General features: G+C 48.8%; 1 long non-coding RNA gene across 2 annotated transcripts; it reads right to left on the bottom strand.

The window, feature by feature from the left end:
- Window positions 1-3597: 3597 nt before the first annotated feature.
- Window positions 3598-20187, bottom strand: LOC118392870 (uncharacterized). 2 transcript variants are annotated; one of them, XR_008063761.1, is made up of 4 exons: window positions 19868-20187; window positions 17675-17853; window positions 7063-7279; window positions 3598-4381 (listed from the first exon to the last, which is right to left on the bottom strand). It is a non-coding gene; the product is annotated as an uncharacterized LOC118392870 (long non-coding RNA). The 2 variants fall into 2 exon arrangements; XR_004827453.2 differs by having other exon boundaries at window positions 17675-20187.
- Window positions 20188-21590: the final 1403 nt, after the last annotated feature.

Raw genomic sequence — 21590 nt, 5'->3', positions numbered from 1 at the left:
ACCCAGGTCTGAACTACAAAGCAGTGTCTTAGACCACTGCACCACTCGGGAGGCCCTAGATATGAGAAACATTTTTAATCTACCATGGTCTGTGTTCACCGTGTTCCTCGTGACACTTGAGTTAAACTTGAAAAAAATAACCTGATTATGGAGGGATAGTATCCTCACCAACAATATCCTAATGCTGGTGATTCAGATAACGCATGTTCTCAAACAGACTTGGTGAGTGTGTGCCACTGGCAAACCACACATCCCAGCAGCCGCTGCCCACAATAGCATATGGATATCCCATAAGCCATTGCAAAAAAAACATTCCATTACATGAAATAAGCAAAATTGGAATTAGCTGTAAAACTGCTAAATCTTCTCTCAGCCATATCAACATTTACTCTCTGTTTCATGGCAAAATGTGTAGAATTGCAGGAAATCAGCTATAAAACTGCACATTCTTCTTTTGTCCGCATGGCAAAAAATGTAGAATAGTAGGCAGTTAGCTGTTTTCCCCAAAGAAATATCCCCCCAAGAAATATCTTGTGCATGTTCCAGATTTTTTAAATCATTTTTTAATTTTTAAAATGTATTTAACCTTTATTTAACCAGATAGTCTAGTTGAGAACAAGTTCTCATTTACAACTGCGACCTGGCCAAGATAAAGCAAAACAGTGCGACAGAAACAACAACACAGAGTTACACATGGAATAAACAAACATACAGTCAATAATACAATAGAAAAAGTCTATATACAGTGTATGCAAATGAGGTAGGATAAGGGAGGTAAGGCCTACCAGGTGGCGTGGCGAGAATCTGTCTCCTCACCACGCGCTCTCACCACTGGTGTCCCCCAGGGCTCTGTTCTAGGCCCTCTCCTATTCTCGCTATACACCAAGTCACTTGGCTCTGTCATAACCTCACATGGTCTCTCCTATCATTGCTATGCAGACGACACACAATTAATCTTTTCCTTTCCCCCTTCTGATGACCAGGTGGCGAATCGCATCTCTGCATGTCTGGCAGACATATCAGTGTGGATGACGGATCACCACCTCAAGCTGAACCTCGGCAAGACGGAGCTGCTCTTCCTCCCGGGGAAGGACTGCCCGTTCCATGATCTCGCCATCACGGTTGACAACTCCATTGTGTCCTCCTCCCAGAGCGCTAAGAACCTTGGCGTGATCCTGGACAACACCCTGTCGTTCTCAACTAACATCAAGGCGGTGGCCCGTTCCTGTAGGTTCATGCTCTACAACATCCGCAGAGTACGACCCTGCCTCACACAGGAAGCGGCGCAGGTCCTAATCCAGGCACTTGTCATCTCCCGTCTGGATTACTGCAACTCGCTGTTGGCTGGGCTCCCTGCCTGTGCCATTAAACCCTACAACTCATCCAGAACGCCGCAGCCCGTCTGGTGTTCAACCTTCCCAAGTTCTCTCCACGTCACCCCGCTCCTCCGCTCTCTCCACTGGCTTCCAGTTGAAGCTCGCATCCGCTACAAGACCATGGTGCTTGCCTACGGAGCTGTGAGGGGAACGGCACCTCAGTACCTCCAGGCTCTGATCAGGCCCTACACCCAAACAAGGGCACTGCGTTCATCCACCTCTGGCCTGCTCGCCTCCCTACCACTGAGGAAGTACAGTTCCCGCTCAGCCCAGTCAAAACTGTTCGCTGCTCTGGCCCCCAATGGTGGAACAAACTCCCTCACGACGCCAGGACAGCGGAGTCAATCACCACCTTCCGGAGACACCTGAAACCCCACCTCTTTAAGGAATACCTAGGATAGGATAAGTAATCCTTCTCACCCCCCTAAAAGATTTAGATGCACTATTGTAAAGTGGCTGTTCCACTGGATGTCATAAGGTGAATGCACCAATTTGTAAGTCGCTCTGGATAAGAGCGTCTGCTAAATGACTTAAATGTAATGTAATGTAAATGCAATAAAGAGGCCATAGTGGTGAAATAATTACAATATATCAATTAAACACTAGAGTGATAGATGTGCAGAAGATGAATGTGCAAGTGGAGATACTGGGGTGCAAAGGAGCAAAATAAATTAAATAAATAACAATATGAGGATGAGGTAGTTGGATGGGCTAATTACAGCTGGGCTGTGTACAGGTGCCATGATCTGTGAGCTGCTCTGACAGCTGGTGCTTAAAGTTAGTGAGGGAGATATGAGTCTCCAGCTTCAGTTATTTTTGCAGTTCGTTCCAGTCATTGACAGTAGAGAACTGGAAGGAAAGGCGGCCAAAAGAGGAATTGGCTTTGGGGGTGACCAGTGAAATATACTGTACCTGCTGGATCGCATGCTACGAGTGGGTGTTGCTATGGTGACCAGTGATCTGAGATAAGGTGGGGCTTTACCTAGCAAAAACTTATAGATGACCTGGAGCCAGTGGGTTTGGCGACGAATATGAAGCGAGTATGAAGCATACAGGTCGCAGTGGTGGGTAGTATATGGGGCTTTGGTGACAAAACGGATGGCACTGTGATAGGCTGCATCCAATTTGCTGAGTAGAGTGTTGGAGGCTATTTTGCAAATGACATGGCCAAAGTCAAGCATCAGTAGGATAGTCCGTTTTACGAGGGTATGTTTGGCAGCATGAGTGAAGGATGCTTTGTTGCGAAATAGGAAGCCGATTCTAGATGTAATTTTGGAATGGAGATGCTTAATGCGAGTCTGGAAGGAGAGTTTACAGTCTCATCAGACACCTAGGTATTTGTAGTTGTCCACATATTCTAAGTCAGAACCATCCAGAGTAGTGATGCTGGATGGGCGGCAGGTGTGGGCAACGATCGGTTGAAGAGCATGCATTGAGTTTACTTGCATTTTAGAGCAGTTGGAGGCCACAGAAGGAGAGTTGTATGGCATTGAAGCTCGTCTGGAGGTTAGTTAACACAGTGTCCAAAGAAGGGCCAGAAGTATACAGAATGGTGTCGTCTGCATAGAGGTGGATCAGAAATATATAATGGGCAGGGTTTTGGTCTTGCACCAAAGTACATCAAGTACACAAGCAACAGCAAAAACAAGTGGATGAATAAAGTTCACTTCATGGCTATAGTGTCATAATTAGCATAACTGTATGATATAGGTTACAGTATGAGTTTGAGTAAAAATACTGAGTTCATTATATTCTGAGATTTCATAGCCATAGCTGGTTCCTTTCCTAAAGTAATCAGGCCTATGACCACAAACAAAACATGAGTTTAAGCTGCATCAGAACACTGTGGCTTTACAGCCCCGTCACTAATACAGCCAAGGATCAGTTAAATGCCAATATTTGCCAAGTTGCTCATTGAACCCTTCATGGTTCAGTGGAAGTTCATTAGTATGCTATCATGAAAATATTTGCCAATTTGTTTTACAAACATGTGTTTGAAAACTGAGTAAGCAAAGCTTGAGGCAGTCATATTTTCTAATTGGTATGACCATAAAAAAATACTCATCATCTGAGGAGAACTACATACCGTATACAGTCCTTTCGGGAAAGTATTGAGACCCCTTGATTATTTCCACATTTTGTTACGTTACAGCCGTATTCTAAAATTGATTATTTCCCCCCCAATCTACACACAATACCCCACAATGACGAAGCAAAAACAGGTGCTTAGATATTTTTTATAAAAAATAAAACATAACATTTACATAAATATTCAGACTCTTTACTCAGTACTTTCTTGGAGCACCTTTGGCAGTGATTATAGCCTTGAGTCTTCTTGGTTATCACCTGGAATTGCTGTATTTGGGGAGTTTCTCTCATTCTTCTCTGCAGAGCCTCTCAAGCTCTGTCAGGTTAGACAGGGAGCATTGCTACACAGCTATTTTCAAATCAAATAAAATCAAATGTATTTATATAGCCCTTCGTACATCAGCTGATACCTCAAAGTGCTGTACAGAAACCCAGCCTAAAACCCCAAACAGCAAGCAATGCAGCTGTAGAAGCACGGTGGCAAGGAAAAACTCCCTGGAAAGGCTAAAACCTAGGAAGAAACCAGGCTATGAGGGGTGGCCAGTACTCTTCTGGCTGTGCCGGGTGGAGATTATAACAGAACATGGCCAAGATGTTCAAATGTTCATAAATGACCAGCATGGTCAAATAATAATAATCACAGTAGTTGTCGAGGGTGCAGCAAGTCAGCACCTCAGGAGTAAATGTCAGTTGGCTATTCATAGCCGATCATTAAGAGTATCTCTACCGCTCTTGCTGTCTCTAGAGAGTTGAAAACAGCAGGTCTGGGACAGGGAGCACGTCCGGTGAACAGGTCAAGATTCCATAGCCGCAGTCAGTGCAGTTGAAACTGGAGCAGTAGCATGGCCAGGTGGACTGGGGACAGCAAGGAGTCATCATGCCAGGTAGTCCTGAGGCATGGTCCTAGGGCTCAGGTCCTCCGAGAGAGAGAAAGAGAGAAAGAGAGAATTAGAGAGAGCATACTTAAATTCACACAGGACACCAGATAAGACAGGAGAAGTACTCCAGATATAACAAACTGACCCTAGCCCCCCAACACATAAACTTACTGCAGCATAAATACTGGAGGCTGAGACAGGCAGGGTATTTTTTAAATTTTACCTTTATTTTACTAGGCAAGTCAGTTAAGAACAAATTCTTATTTTCAATGACAGCCGAGGAACAGTGGGTTTACTGCCTGTTCAGGGGCAGAATAACAGATTTGTACCTTGTCAGGTCAGGGATTTGGACTTGCAACCTTTTGGTTACTAGTCCAACACTCTAACCACTAGGCTACCCTGCCGGGTAGGGAGACACTGTGGCCCCATCAGATGATACCCCCGGACAGGGCCAAACAGGAAGGATATAACCCCACCCACTTTGCCAAAGCACCGCCCCCACACCACTAGAGGGATATCTTCAACCACCAACTTCCCATCCTGAGGCAAGGCAGAGTATAGCCCACAAAGACCTCTGCCACGGCACAACCCAAGGGAGGGCCAACCCAGACAGGAAGATCACAACAGTCCACTCAAGTGACGCACCCCTCCTAGGGATGGCATGAAAGAGCCCCAGTAAGCCAGTGATTCAGCCCCTGTAAGAGGGGTTAGAGGCAGAGAATCCCAGTGGAAAGAGGGGAACCGGCCAGGCAGAGACAGCAAGGGCGGTTCGTTGCTCCAGAGCCTTTCCGTTCACCTTCACAGTCCTGGGCCAGACTACACTCAATCATATGAAGAGATGAGTCTTCAGTAAAGACTTAAAGGTTGAGACCGAGTCTGCGTCTCTCACATGGGTAGGTAGACCATTCCATAAAAATGGAGCTCTATAGGAGAAAGCCCTGGCTCCAGCTGTTTGCTTAGAAATTCTAGGGACAATTAGGAGGCCTGCGTCTTGTGACCGTAGCGTACGTGTAGGTATGTACGGCAGGACCAAATCAGAGAGATAGGTAGGAGCAAGCCCATGTAATGCTTTGTAGGTTAGCAGTAAAACCTTGAAATTAGCCCTTGCCTTAACAGGAAGCCAGTTTAGGGAGGCTAGCACTGGAGTAATATGATCACATTTTTTGGTTCTAGTCAGGATTCTAGCAGCCGTATTTAGCACTAACTGAAGTATATTTAGTGCTTTATCCGGGTAGCCGGAAGGTAGAGCATTGCAGTAGTCTAACCTCGAAGCATGGATTAATTTTTCTGCATCATTTTTGGACAGAAAGTTTCAGATTTTTGCAATGTTACGCAGATGGAAAAAAGCTGTCCTTGAAACAGTCTTGATATGTTCGTCAAAAAAGAGATCAGGGTCCAGAGTAAAAGTGGGGCGGGTTGGCGACCCCCCTTGGGTTGTGCTGTGGCGGAGATCTTTGTGGTCTATTCTCAGCCAGGAAAACCCCAAAACCACTGGTGCATGAGGGGATTCGATGGGCAGGAACTGCATAGACTCGCTGTGATTACCCGACACTCTCAGTTTAATGGGACATGTAGTGTGGGTAACTCTGCCAATAGAGTGCCATTCCAATGCTCTGACGTTCATGGGAATGGAGAGGGGATGTGTGGGGATTCCCAGCTCTGACACCAGGGTATTGTCCATAAAGCTCTCTTCAGCCTCAGAGTCTATGAGCACCCGGAGAGATTTGGAAATCGGTCACCCCACAACAGGGTAGCATGGAGAGGGCTACGAGAAATAAAAAAATGGGAAACTCCCCTTACTGCTCACCAGCATACAAGTACCTACTTGATGAGCCTGGTTCTTTAATGGGCAGGTAGATAAAAATGGCCATTAGCTCGGCAATACAGAAAACTCTGGGTGTTAAATATGCGTAAGCGCTCAGCTGGACACAATCTAGCCTTGCGCAGTTGCATGTGCTACGGAGGAGACGACTCGATAGCACTCTGTGACCGCGGACAGTAATCGGGTGACATCAGATTCACTCGGAAATGTGGGCTTTGGGGATTTCCGGGGTTACTCACAGGCGAGGTGGAAATTGAGGACGAGCGTCGGCGAAAGGGATAAGAGTCCCTCCAACGTTCAACTTTAATCGCCTCCAATGAATTATTAATTACACTGTGGATGGTGTATCAATACACCCAGTTACTACATAGCTGCAGGTCTCCTTCCTAACTCAGTTGCCAGAGAGGAAGGAAACCACTCAGGGATGTCACCATGTGGCAAATGGGGACTTTAAAACAGTGACAGAGTTTATTGGCTATAATAGGAGAAAACAGGATGGATCAACAATATTGTAGTTGCTCCACAACCCTAACCTAATTGACAGAGTGAAAACAAGGAATCTCGTAAAGAATAAAAATACACATCCTGTTTGCAGTAAATTAATGCTGCAAGCAATGTGGAAAAAGCCATTCATATTTTGTCCTGAATACATAGTGTTACGTTTGGGGACAAATATCAGGTATGAAGGTAAGACCCAGATGTCGATAACAATGAATTAAAAAGGATTTAATAATCCAACAGGAGCAGGCAATAGTCAGGTCAAGGCAGGCAGGGGTAAGTAAACCAGAGGTGGGGCAATGCTACAGGTCGGCAGGCAGGCTCAGGGTCACGGGCAGGCAGAGAGGTCAGGCAGGCAGGCTCAGTATCCCCTGTCTACAAGCGCCATATGGCGTCCTACCTGGATGTATACCTGGTTGACCAGCGTGCCTGCGGTGGAAGTCGGCATGAGGGCTGGGTCCAGGATGTCTCTAGTGGGGACCCAGAGCTTCTCCTCCGGACCATAACCCTCCCAGTCAACCAGGCACTCGAAACCCCTGCACCGGGGTCAAACTCTCAGGAGCCATCTCACCGTGTACACCGGATGGCCATCGATGACACGGGGAGGAGGGGTGGGCCTGGAAACAGAAGACAAAGGGCTGTGAGTCACGGGCTTAATCCTAGACACATGTAAAGTAGGGTGAATACAGAGGATACGGAGTCATTAAAGATGAACAGCAGTGGGCTAATGACTCTAAAGATGGGGAACGGGCATATGAAATGGGGGGGAAAGTTTGTAAGACTCCACCCAGAAGGGCAGGCCTCGGGTGGAGAACCATACCCTCTGCCCGAGTCGATAGCATGTAGCAGGGGTTCGGTGGCGATCCACTTGTCACCTATACCTGGAAGTGGTCTTCAACAGAGCGGCCAGGGCTCTCTTCCAGGTACGGTGACAGATTATGATGAACATCTGGGACGGGGGATTACTGACTTCCTCTTGCTCGGGGAAGAGCAGAGGCCGATATCCCAGGAAACACTTGAAGAAGAGAGACCCATGGCAGAGCAAAGGGTATTGCGAGCGTACTCAAACCAAACCAGTTGCTGACTCCAGGTGGTAGGGTTGGCGGAGACTAGGCAGTGAAGAGTCATCTCTAAATCCCGGTTTGCTCGCTCCGACTAGACAGTTGGACTGGGGGTAGAATCCGGAGGACAGGCTGTCCAACGAACCAATGAGAGGACAGAACGCCTTCCAGAACTGGGACGAGAACTGCGGACCCCGGTCAGAGACCATGTCCACCGGGATTTGATGGATCCGGAAGACGTGCTGTACCATAAACTGGGCCATCTCCTTGGCCAAGGGTAGTTTGGAGAGAGGAATGAAGTGGGCGGCTTTGGAAAACTGGTCGACCACAGTCAGGATGGCAGTGACATGACAAAATCCAGGCATATATGGGACCAGGAACGGTGAGGGACAGGCAGTGGTTGGAGATAACCAGCTACAGCTTGCAGAGGAGTCTTGTTCTGTGCGAGGACTGTGCAGGCAATGACAAACTCGGCAACATTTGGAACCATAGTAGGCCACCAAAAGCATTGTCGCACGAAGGCCAGGGTCCGACGAGAGCCCGAGTGACTGGCAAGCCTGGAGGAATGGGCCCACTCCAGGACCGTGGACAGCGTCAGTCAAAAACATCGGGTTATCCGGGATCCCCCCAGGGTTTTGCTGGGACCGCTGAACCTCCCGTCCCTGTTTCCCCATACCCCAGCTGAGTGCTGTCGCCAGGCACGAGTTGTAAAGGATGGTCTTGGGCTCCAGGGTGGTAACCGTGGGGTTATAGTGGCGAAACAGGGTATCCGGCTTGACGATCTTAGACCTTGTTGCGTTCCCCAGTTTCTGTGTTGTGGTTTGTGAGGTGTGTGTTTCAGGATGGCTTCCTGAATTCTCCCCAAGCAGCTAATTGGTCGGCCCCATTGATGATTGGAGAGCTGACCCCACCCCCTCGTCAGGACAAAGCTGTCTCCAATTACCAATTCCTTCTGAAGCTATCTATATAAGTCAGTGTTCTGTTGCTCAGAAGTGAGATCATTGCTGAGAGAGGAGGTTGATGGCTGAGGGACATTATGTTGGTTGTTGCTAACAGAGATGGTTATGTTCTGTGGTTGTTGCTGAGAGAAAGCTGAATTGATGTCCTGTCTTGGTTGTGGCTCAGAGATAGGTTTTGATAAGTATTTTTGTAGCCGCTGATTTGAAGTATGTGTGTGCTAATAGAACTGTGTTTTTGATTCTTGAAATGGTTTAATTACATTTGGATAATTCTGTTTAATTTGTTCCCAGGGGAGAAGGGGAAGGCACCTAGGGAGAGCTTAGGCAAGAGGCCCGCGGGCATACATATACCCGTAGTATATTCACTGTCTAGGCACACTAGATAAGACCTGGGCGGACCACCACCTGTATTTTGGTTAGCGCACTAGGTGGTGTTAAGTTAGGTAAGTAGTGGGTAGGCAGGTAAGGTAGGAGAGGGGGCTTTGATATTTACTTTCTTTGCTTTGGTTCCATCCAGACCCTTTTCCCAAAATTACTGTGTGACAGAATAAATTCATTGTAAACGGTACAATTCTCCGCCTTTTGTCATACTTACTCGCACCTACAGTCCATAACTCCTTCACTTCACGGAGAGTTGAGTTGTAGCAGGGTGTTGCAATCCCTCTTCATAGAGGCGTGTGTAACAGACCCCGGCCGGTAGGAGAGGGACAATTTGAACCAGAAAAACAGCAGGGCACCTCTCGCTTGCCTGGAGTTCAGGCGCTTGGTGGTGCGGAGATACTTTTGGTCGGTCCACACAATGAACGGATGTTCCGGACGTTGGGACAGAACAGCCACCAATCCGACATCCGAAGCATTGGCCTCCACGCCAAACTGACGGAACGGGTCAAGATTAACCACTATAAGAGCAGTGGTGAAGCGGTGTTTAACCTCTCTAGGGGGTGTGGGACGCTTCCGTCGCACCGGGCCAACATCCAGTGAAATTGCAGAGCGCCAAATTCAAAAACAGAAATACTCATAAAAATTCATAAAACATACAAGTGTTATACATCGGTTTAAAGATGAACTTCTTGATAATCCAACCACGGTCTCAGATTTCAAAAAGGCTTTACGGGTGAAAGCATAACATGCGATTATCTGAGAACAACACCCAGCAGACAAATCATTACAAACAGTTACAAAAAATGAATCACTTACCTTTGATCTTTATATGGTGGCAATCATAAGACTCCCCTTTACTCAATAAATGTTTGTTTTGTTCGATAAAGTCACTCTTTTTATCCAAAAATCTCTGGGACACTGAATGGTCCACTCATTCAAAGTGGTTTTACTCCCTCATTTTTCAGAATACAAGCATGAAACCATTTCTAAAGACTGTTGACATCTAGTGGAAGCCATAGGAAGTTCAATTTGAGTCCTAAGTCAATGGAATCTGTATAGGAAGTCAATGGAAAAATAAAAAAATCCCACTTCCTGGATAGATTTTTGTCAGGTTTTCGCCTGCCATATCAGTTCTGTTATACTCAGACATTATTATAACAGTTTTGGAAACTTTAGAGTGTTTTCTATCCAAATCGACCAATTATATGCATATTCTAACTTCTGGGCCTGAGAAACAGGCAGTTTACTTTGGGCACGCTTTTCATCTGGAGGTGAAAATAGTGCCCCCTACCCTAGTGAGGTTAAGGTCCCGGAACGCCCGGTCAGCGGCAGAGGACCATGTGAACGGAACCTTGGTAGAGGTGAGTGCAGACAGGTGGGAGGTCAGGGTGCTGTAACCCCGGATAAAGCGGCGATAAAAGTTGGCGAACCCCAGGAAGCGTTGCAGCTGCACCCTGGATGTAGGCTGAGGCCAATCCACAACTGCTCTCACCTTCTCGGGATCCATCTGGACACTCCCAGCAGAGATGATGTAGCCCAGAAAGGGAATGGTGGAGCGATGGAACTCACACTTTTCTGCCTTAATGAACAACTGGTTCGTGTTCTTGGGGGGAGCGGGAGAAGACGAGGATGTCATCAATGTAGACAAAGACGAACAGCATGTGTCTGTCTATCCCTGTTCTCTCCTCTCTGCACAGACCATACAAACGCTCCACACCGCGTGGCCGCGACCACCCTAACCTGGTGGTCCCAGCGCGTACGACCCACGTGGAGTTCCAGGTCTCTGGTAGCCTCTGGAACTGCCAATCTGCGGCCAACAAGGCAGAGTTCATCTCAGCCTATGCCTCCCTCCAGTCCCTTGACTTCTTGGCACTGACGGAAACATGGATCACCACAGATAACACTGCTACTCCTACTGCTCTCTCCTCGTCCGCCCACGTGTTCTCGCACACCCCGAGAGCTTCTGGTCAGCGGGGTGGTGGCACCGGGATCCTCATCTCTCCCAAGTGGTCTTTCTCTCTTTCTCCCCTTACCCATCTGTCTATTGCCTCCTTTGAATTCCATGCTGTCACAGTTACCAGCCCTTTCAAGCTTAACATCCTTATCATTTATCGCCCTCCAGGTTCCCTCGGAGAGTTCATCAATGAGCTTGATGCCTTGATAAGCTCCTTTCCTGAGGACGGCTCACCTCTCACAGTTCTGGGCGACTTTAACCTCCCCACGTCTACCTTTGACTCATTCCTCTCTGCCTCCTTCTTTCCACTCCTCTCCTCTTTTGACCTCACCCTCTCACCCTCCCCCTACTCACAAGGCAGGCAATACGCTTGACCTCATCTTTACTAGATGCTGTTCTTCCACTAACCTCATTGCAACTCCCCTCCAAGTCTCCGACCACTACCTTGTATCCTTTTCCCTCTCGCTCTCATCCAACACTTCCCACACTGCCCCTACTCGGATGGTATCGCGCCGTCCCAACCTTCGCTCTCTCTCCCCCGCTACTCTCTCCTCTTCCATCCTATCTTCTCTTCCCTCTGCTCAAACTTTCTCCAACCTATCTCCTGATTCTGCCTCCTCAACCCTCCTCTCCTCCCTTACTGCATCCTTTGACTCCCTATGTCCCCTATCCTCCAGGCCGGCTCGGTCCTCCCCTCCCGCTCCGTGGCTCGACGACTCATTGCGAGCTCACAGAACAGGGCTCCGGGCAGCCGAGCGGAAATGGAGGAAAACTCGCCTCCCTGCGGACCTGGCATCCTTTCACTCCCTCCTCTCTACATTTTCCTCCTCTGTCTCTGCTGCTAAAGCCACTTTCTACCATTCTAAATTCCAAGCATCTGCCTCTAACCCTAGGAAGCTCTTTGCCACCTTCTCCTCCCTCCTGAATCCTCCCCCCTCCCTCCTCCCTCTCTGCAGATGACTTCGTCAACCATTTTGAAAAGAAGGTCGATGACATCCGATCCTCGTTTGCTAAGTCAAACGACACCGCTGGTTCTGCTCACACTGCCCTACCCTATGCTCTGACCTCTTTCTCCCTCTCTCTCCAGATGAAATCTCGCGTCTTGTGACGGCCGGCCGCCCAACAACCTGCCCGCTTGACCCTATCCCCTCCTCTCTTCTCCAGACCATTTCCGGAGACCTTCTCCCTTACCTCACCTCGCTCATCAACTCATCCCTGACCGCTGGCTACGTCCCTCCCGTCTTCAAGAGAGCGAGAGTTGCACCCCTTCTGAAAAAACCTACACTCGATCCCTCCGATGTCAACAACTACAGACCAGTATCCCTTCTCTCTTTTCTCTCCAAAACTCTTGAGCGTGCCGTCCTTGGCCAGCTCTACCGCTATTTCTCTCAGAATGACCTTCTTGATCCAAATCAGTCAGGTTTCAAGACTAGTCATTCAACTGAGACTGCTCTTCTCTGTATCACGGAGGCGCTCCGCACTGCTAAAGCTAACTCTCTCTCCTCTGCTCTCATCCTTCTAGACCTATCGGCTGCCTTCGATACTGTGAACCATCAGATCCTCCTCTCCACCCTCTCCGAGTTGGGCATCTCCCGGCGCGGCCCACGCTTGGATTGCGTCCTACCTGACAGGTCGCTCCTACCAGGTGGCGTGGCGAGAATCTGTCTCCTCACCACGCGCTCTCACCACTGGTGTCCCCCAGGGCTCTGTTCTAGGCCCTCTCTTATTCTCGCTATACACCAAGTCACTTGGCTCTGTCATAACCTCACATGGTCTCTCCTATCATTGCTATGCAGACGACACACAATTAATCTTCTCCTTTCCCCCTTCTGATGACCAGGTGGCGAATCGCATCTCTGCATGTCTGGCAGACATATCAGTGTGGATGACGGATCACCACCTCAAGCTGAACCTCAGCAAGACGGAGCTCCTCTTCCTCCCGGGGAAGGACTGCCCGTTCCATGATCTCGCCATCACGGTTGACAACTCCATTGTGTCCTCCTCCCAGAGCGCTAAGAACCTTGGCGTGATCCTGGACAACACCCTGACGTTCTCAACTAACATCAAGGCGGTGTCCCGTTCCTGTAGGTTCATGCTCTACAACATCCGCAGAGTACGACCCTGCCTCACACAGGAAGCGGCGCAGGTCCTAATCCAGGCACTTGTCATCTCCCGTCTTGATTACTGCAACTCGCTGTTGGCTGGGCTCCCTGCCTGTGCCATTAAACCCCTACAACTCATCCAGAACGCCGCAGCCCGTCTGGTGTTCAACCTTCCCAAGTTCTCTCACGTCACCCCGCTCCTCCGCTCTCTCCACTGGCTTCCAGTTGAAGCTCGCATCCGCTACAAGACCATGGTGCTTGCCTACGGAGCTGTGAGGGGAACGGCACCGCAGTACCTCCAGGCTCTGATCAGGCCCTACACCCAAACAAGGGCACTGCGTTCATCCACCTCTGGCCTGCTCGCCTCCCTACCACTGAGGAAGTACAGTTCCCGCTCAGCCCAGTCAAAACTGTTCGCTGCTCTGGCCCCCCAATGGTGGAACAAACTCCCTCACGACGCCAGGACAGCGGAGTCAATCACCACCTTCCGGAGACACCTGAAACCCCACCTCTTCAAGGAATACCTAGGATAGGGTAAGTAAGGGTAAGTAATCCTTCTCACCCCCCTTCTCCCCCAACAAGATTTAGATGCAAGTGGCTGTTCCACTGGTTGTCATAAGGTGTATGCACCAATTTGTAAGTCGCTCTGGATAAGAGCGTCTGCTAAATGACTTAAATGTAAATGTGGAGAACATCATTCACCAGAGCCTGGAACATGGCAGGGGAGTTGGTGAGGCCAAAGGACATGACAAGATATTAGTAGTGGCCGCTGGCCGTGTTGAAGGCGGTCTTCCACTCGTCCCCCCTCGTATCCGCACCAGGTGGTATGCATTTTGTAGATCCAGCTTGGAGAAAACAGTGGCCCCATGGAGAGAATCGAAGGCAGAGGAAATGAGTGGTAACAGTTCTGTACAGTAATGTCATGAGGAAGTCAATGCACGGGCGCAGGATCTTGTCCTTTTTCTCCACGAAGAAAAAACATGTGCCAACAGGAGAGGAAGAGGGACAGATGAATCCTTTAGCTAGGGAGTCCCCAATGTAGGTCTCCATAGTCTTGGTCTCTGGTCCCGACAGAAAGTGCAGAAGTCCCTGGGGCGGAGTTGTGCTAGGGAGAACGTCAATCCCGCAGTCATAGGGGCGGTGCAGGGGAAGGGAAGTGGCCCGGGACTTGCTGAAAACCTCCCGGAGATCCTGGCACTCCACAAGAATGGCAGAGAGGTCCGGAGCAACTTTTGAGGCCCCAGGAAGATGTCCCATGGCAGATTGCGCCGACTTCAGACAATGGGCATGGCAGATCGGACTCCAGCCCATGATAGCACCCGTAGACCAGTTGATGATGAGATTGTGTCGCTGGAGCCAGGAGAATCCCAAAACAACAGGAATCTGGGGGGACTTGATGAGCAGGAATTGAATGGTCTCGCTGTGATTCCTGGACACACATAGGTTGATGGGATTGGTATTATGGGTGACCCAACCTATAGAGCGCCCATCCAGCGCCCGTCCATCCATGGGAATGGAGAGGGGCTGTTCAGAAAGGAAAGCCAGTCTGGCGTCCAAAAAGCTCTCGTCGGCCCCAGAGTCAGTAAGGGAAGCAGAAAAGTTCTCATACAGCCGACCAGTGTATCCGTTCCTAACGGGGAGCCTGTTCTTTTACCGGGCAAGAGGACTTAAAATGTCTAAAAGTACCGCAAAACTGACAGCTCCCTGTGTTGATCATGTATAGTCGTTCCGCTGGCAACAGCTCAGCTCTGCCTAGTTGCATAGGCTCGGGACACAGTGCCGCGGCTGTCTTCGGTGACTCTCGAGGAAGGTCTGGAAACCTCGGGTGCTCTCGGCAAGGGGACCGCCGGGGATTTCCAGTATGACTCGGCGGCGAGGTGGAATCCCTGGAGGTGCGAGCGAAATCGAATTTCCTTTCCATCCGTCGTTCCCACAATCGCCCATCGATGCGGAAGGTGAAAGCAATGAGGGACTCAAGATCTGTGGGTAACTCCCAAGCAACAACCTCGTCCTTAACCTCCTTCGAAACACCTTGCATGAACTCGTCGAACAGTGCTTCGTGGTGCCACGAACTCTCCACTGCCAACATGAGGAAATCCACCGCATAGTCGGGCCACTCTGCAGGCGTCCTGCCGGAGCGTGATTACCTTCCAGGCAGCTTCTCTCCCGGAGCACGAGGCATCAAAAAACTTCATCACCTCTCCCACGAACCCTTCCAGACTCACGCACATGGCCGGCTGTTGTTCCCATTCGGCGGTAGCCCAGTTGAGAGCCCTCGCAGACATTAACGTGAATAGGTAGGCTTTCTATCTTGGAACGATCCGAGGGGAAGGAGGAGGGCTGAAGCTCGAAAATGAGGGCACACTGAGCTAAAAATGCCTGACAGGTGCTCGGCTCTCCATTTAAGCGTTCTGGGGGAGGTAAACGGGGCTCCCGGGAAGGTGGAGTGGCCGGTGGGACGGCACTGCTAACCGCCGAGTTACTGAGGGGAGGTGGGGTTACCACCGTGGCAGACTGCCCCCCAGACAACCCGCGGAAATGCTCCAGCAGCATGTCCAATGCCCGGTCATGGCGCTCAGCCAACATTTGGACGCCCTCCAAAAGACCACGAAACAATTCCTCCTGCCTACAAATGGAGGCTTCTTGGGAAGAGATGGCATTGCGCAGCTGACCCGGGTCTGCTGGGTCAGTCATCGCCAGTTCGTACCATCGGGTATGAAGGTAAGACCCAGATGAAGACAACGTCGAATTCACAATGGTTTAATAATCCAACGGGGGCAGGCAATAGTCAGGTCAAAGCAGGCGGGGGTCAGTAAACCAGAGGGGGGGGCAACTAAACCGGACGGCATGCAAGCTCAGGGTAGGCAGAGGTCTATAACGGGAAAAGTTATAGGTTGGCAGACAGCCTCAGGGTCAGGACAGGCAAGGGTCAAAACCAGGAGGGCGAGAAAAAGAAAGACTGGAAAAAGCAGGAGCTGAGAAACAAAAACAATGGTTGACTTGACAAACAAGACGAACTGGCAACAGACCAACAGAGAACACAGGTATAAATACACAGGGGATAATGGGGAAAGATGGGCGACACATGGAGGGGGGTGGAGACAATCACAAAGACAGTTGAAACAGATCAGGATGTGACAAGCAAATCAAGGTTAAAATAATAATAATCGCAATCACCTCAAATGCAAATGTCTTGACTGCTGATAATTTTGTTCAGGAAAACATTATTTTAAAATTCCTTCTTATTCATAACACCGACAAAACCTTGCTGGATGCTTCCAATGTATGGATGCAAATAGAACTGGTCACTTATCAAGATTGTTTACAAATTAGAGTGCTAATATAGTCAAACGTCATTGAACGTCACTGTAGAACCAAATATAATCTGAGCAACACCAGTTTACTGAAAATATATTCCACAACATATTGTCCTGAATTAAATGTTTAGTCTTTATAGGAAAACTACTGTGCTGACAAAATGATTGGCCCATTTACTGGCAAAATGATTAGCCAATTTCCCAAAACACTCATAGAGAAACAGAAAGTATCAAGTCTATGGGAGAGGTAGTATGAGTGTGTCCTGAATAACCTCTGCATAAGGTCTGAATAAGGTCTGCGTCCTCCAGCAGCTCAGATGGGTTAGGTCAAACAGTGGCTTTACTGGTGACAGTAGGTTCAGGTGGAAACAAGAATTGCAATGCAGACAAGAGCCCAAAGAGGCTGATAATTCTGTATGTAACTCATAGAGAAACAGAAAGCTTTACCCACAAACCTCATAGAGAAACAGAAAGCTTTGCTCAAAACCTCATAGAGAAACCGAAAGACTATGGGTGGAGTAGTATACAGCGTCTTCCAAAAGTATTCACACCTCTTGACTTAAAAACATTTTTTGGGTTGTGTTACAGCTTGAATTTAAAATGGATTACATTTAGACATTTCTGTCACTCGCTTACACACAATTCTGCATAATGTCAAAGTGGAATTATCTTTTTCAAAATGTGTATAAAACATATATAAAATGAAAATCTATAATATCTTGAGTGATTAATTATTAACCCAGTTTGTTATGGCAAGCCTAAATTAGTTCAGGAGTAAAAATGTCATGACCAAGTCACGTAATAAGTTGCATGGACTCACTCTGTGAGCAACAATAATGTTAATATTATTTTTGAATGACTATCTCATCTCTGTACCCCACACATACAATTATCTGCAAGTTCCCTCAGTCGAGCAGTGAATTTCAAACACAGATTCAACCACAAACACCAGGGAGGTTTTCAAATGCCTCGCAAAGAAGGGGAATCTTATTTGTAGATGGGTAATGGTGCATGGTGAAGTTATTAATTACACTTTGGATGGTGTATCAATACACCCAGTCACTACAAAGCTACAGATGTCCTTGCTATCTCAGTTGCTGGACAGGAAGGAAACAGCTCAAGGATGTCACCATGATGCAAATGGGCACTTTAAAACAATTACAGAGTTTATTAGCTAAGATAGGAGAATAATGAGGCTTGATCAACGATATTGTAGTTACTCCACAATACTAACCTACCTGGTTGACCAGGGTGCCGGAGGTGGAAGTCGGCATGAGGGCTGGGTCCAGGATGTCTCTAGCGGGGACCCAGCACTTCTCCTCCAGGCCATAACCCTCCCTCCCAGTCAACCAGGTATTGGAAACCCCTCACTGTGTAAGCTGGATGACCATTGATGACACGGGGAGGAGGTGTGGGCCTGGAAACAGAAGACAAAGGGCTGTGAGACACAGGCTTTTCCTAGACACATGGAAAGTAGGGTGAATATGGAAGGTACGGGGTAACAAAGACAAACAGCAGAAGAGCTAATGGCTCCAGAGATGGGGAACGGGCCGATGACATGGGGGGAAAGTGTGCGCGACTCCAAACGGAGGGGCAGGTCCTGGGTGGAGAGCCATACCCTCTGCCCGAGTCGATAGCGTGGAGCAGGGGTTCGGTGGCGATACACTTGTTGCCTATGCCTGGAAGTGATCTTCAACAGAGCGGCCCGGGCTCTCTTCCAGGTACGGCAACAGTGGTGGATGAACATCTGCGACGAGGGAATGCTGACTTCCTCTTGCTTGGGGAAGAGTGGAGGCTGATATCCCAAGGAACACTCAAAGGGTAAGAGACCCATGGCAGAAGAAGGGTGTTGCGAGCATACTCAACCCATACCAGTTGCTGACTCCAGGTGGTACGGTTGGCGGAGACTAGGCAGCGAAGAGTCATCTCTAAGTCCCGGTTTGCTCGCTCCGACTAGACAGTTGGACTGGGGGTAGAATCCGGAGGACAGGCTGTCCAACGAACCAATGAGAGTACAGAACGCCTTCCAGAACTGGGACGAGAACTGCGGACCCCGGTCGGAGACCATGTCCAACCGGATTTGATGGATCCGGAAGACGTGCTGTACCATAAACTGGGCCGTCTCCTTGGCCAAGGGTAGTTTGGAGAGAGGAATGAAGTGGGCGGCTTTGGAAAACTGGTCGACCACAGTCAGGATGGCAGTGTTGCCCTCAAACGGGGAGACCCATGACAAAATCCAGGCATATATGGGACCAGGGACAGTGAGGGACAGGCAGTGGTTTGAGATGACCAGCCAGAGCTTGCAGAGTCTTGTTCTGTGCGAGGACTGTGCAGGCAATGACAAACTCTGCAAAATTTGGAACCATAGTAGGCCATCAAAAGCATTGTCGCACGAAGGCCAGGGTCCGACGAGAGCCCGAGTGACTGGCAAGCCTGGAGGAATGGGCCCACTCCATGACCGTGGACAGCGTCAGTCAAAAACATCTGGTTATCCGGGATCCCCCCAGGGTTTTGCTGGGACCGCTGATTCTCCCGTACCTGTTTCACCATACCCCAGCTGAGTGCTGTCGCCAGGCACGAGTTGGAAAGGATGGTCTTGGGCTCCAGGGTGGTAACCGTGGGGTTATAGCGGCGAAACAGGGTATCCGGCTTGACGATCTTAGACCTTGTTGCGTTCCCCAGTTTCTGTGTTGTGGTTTGTGAGGTGTGTGTTTCAGGATGGCTTCCTGAATTCTCCCCAAGCAGCTAATTGGTCGGCCCCATTGATGATTGGAGAGCTGACCCCACCCCCTCGTCAGGACAAAGCTGTCTCCAATTACCAATTCCTTCTGAAGCTATCTATATAAGTCAGTGTTCTGTTGCTCAGAAGTGAGATCATTGCTGAGAGAGGAGGTTGATGGCTGAGGGACATTATGTTGGTTGTTGCTAACAGAGATGGTTATGTTCTGTGGTTGTTGCTGAGAGAAAGCTGAATTGATGTCCTGTCTTGGTTGTGGCTCAGAGATAGGTTTTGTTATGTATTTTGGTAGCCGCTGATTTGAAGTATGTGTGTGCTAATAGAACTGTGTTTTTGATTCTTGAAATGGTTTAATTACATTTGGATAATTCTGTTTAATTTGTTCCCAGGGGAGAAGGGGAAGGCACCTAGGGAGAGCTTAGGCAAGAGGCCTGCGGGCATACATATACCCGTAGTATATTCACTGTCTAGGCACACTAGATAAGACCTGGGCGGACCACCACCTGTATTTTGGTTAGCGCACTAGGTGGTGTTAAGTTAGGTAAGTAGTGGGTAGGCAGGTAAGGTAGGAGAGGGGGCTTTGATATTTACTTTCTTTGCTTTGGTTCCATCCAGACCCTTTTCCCAAAAATTACCGTGTGACAGAATAAATTCATTGTAAACGGTACAATTCTCCGCCTTTTGTCATACTTACTCGCACCTACAGTCCATAACTCCTTCACTTCACGGAGAGTCGAGTTGTAGCAGGGTGTTGCAATCCCTCTTCATAGAGGCGTGTGTAACAGACCCCGGCCGGTAGGAGAGGGACAATTTGAACCAGAAAAACAGCAGGGCACCTCTCGCTTGCCTGGAGTTCAGGCGCTTGGTGGTGCGGAGATACTTTTGGTCAGTCCACACAATGAACGGATGTTCCGGACGTTGGGACAGAACAGCCACCAATCCGACATCCGAAGCATTGGCCTCCACGCCAAACTGACGGAACGGGTCAAGATGAACCACTATAAGAGCAGTGGTGAAGCGGTGTTTAACCTCTCTAGGGGTGTGGGACGCTTCCGTCGCACCGGGCCAACATCCAGTGAAATTGCAGAGCGCCAAATTCAAAAACAGAAATACTCATAAAAATTCATAAAACATACAAGTGTTATACATCGGTTTAAAGATTAACTTCTTGATAATCCAACCACGGTCTCAGATTTCAAAAGGCTTTACGGGTGAAAGCATAACATTCGATTATCTGAGAACAACACCCAGCAGACAAATCATTACAAACAGTTACAAAAATGAATCACTTACCTTTGATCTTTATATGGTGGCAATCATAAGACTCCCCTTTACTCAATAAATGTTTGTTTTGTTCGATAAAGTCACTCTTTTTATCCAAAAAAATCTCTGGGACACTGAATGGTCCACTCATTCAAAGTGGTTTTACTCCCTCATTTTTCAGAATACAAGCATGAAACCATTTCTAAAGACTGTTGACATCTAGTGGAAGCCATAGGAAGTTCAATTTGAGTCCTAAGTCAATGGAATCTGTATAGGAAGTCAATGGAAAAATAAAAAATCCCACTTCCTGGATAGATTTTTGTCAGGTTTTCGCCTGCCATATCAGTTCTGTTATACTCAGACATTATTATAACAGTTTTGGAAACTTTAGAGTGTTTTCTATCCAAATCGACCAATTATATGCATATTCTAACTTCTGGGCCTGAGAAACAGGCAGTTTACTTTGGGCACGCTTTTCATCTGGAGGTGAAAATAGTGCCCCTACCCTAGTGAGGTTAAGGTCCCGGAACGCCCGGTCAGCGGCAGAGGACCATGTGAACGGAACCTTGGTAGAGGTGAGTGCAGACAGGTGGGAGGTCAGGGTGCTGTAACCCCGGATAAAGCGGCGATAAAAGTTGGCGAACCCCAGGAAGCGTTGCAGCTGCACCCTGGATGTAGGCTGAGGCCAATCCACAACTGCTCTCACCTTCTCGGGATCCATCTGGACACTCCCAGCAGAGATGATGTAGCCCAGAAAGGGAATGGTGGAGCGATGGAACTCACACTTTTCTGCCTTAATGAACAACTGGTTCGTGTTCTTGGGGGGAGCGGGAGAAGACGAGGATGTCATCAATGTAGACAAAGACGAACAGCATGTGTCTGTCTATCCCTGTTCTCTCCTCTCTGCACAGACCATACAAACGCTCCACACACCACGGGCCGCGAACCTGGTGGTCCCAGCGCGTACGACCCACGTGGAGTTCCAGGTCTCTGGTAGCCTCTGGAACTGCCAATCTGCGGCCAACAAGGCAGAGTTCATCTCAGCCTATGCCTCCCTCCAGTCCCTTGACTTCTTGGCACTGACGGAAACATGGATCACCACAGATAACACTGCTACTCCTACTGCTCTCTCCTCGTCCGCCCACGTGTTCTCG

Source organism: Oncorhynchus keta, chromosome 14 (genome assembly GCF_023373465.1).
Source record: "Oncorhynchus keta strain PuntledgeMale-10-30-2019 chromosome 14, Oket_V2, whole genome shotgun sequence".
NCBI lineage: Eukaryota > Metazoa > Chordata > Actinopteri > Salmoniformes > Salmonidae > Oncorhynchus > Oncorhynchus keta.
The sequence above is the reverse complement of the archived record's forward strand: the minus strand, read 5'-3'. Positions and strand labels throughout refer to the sequence as shown.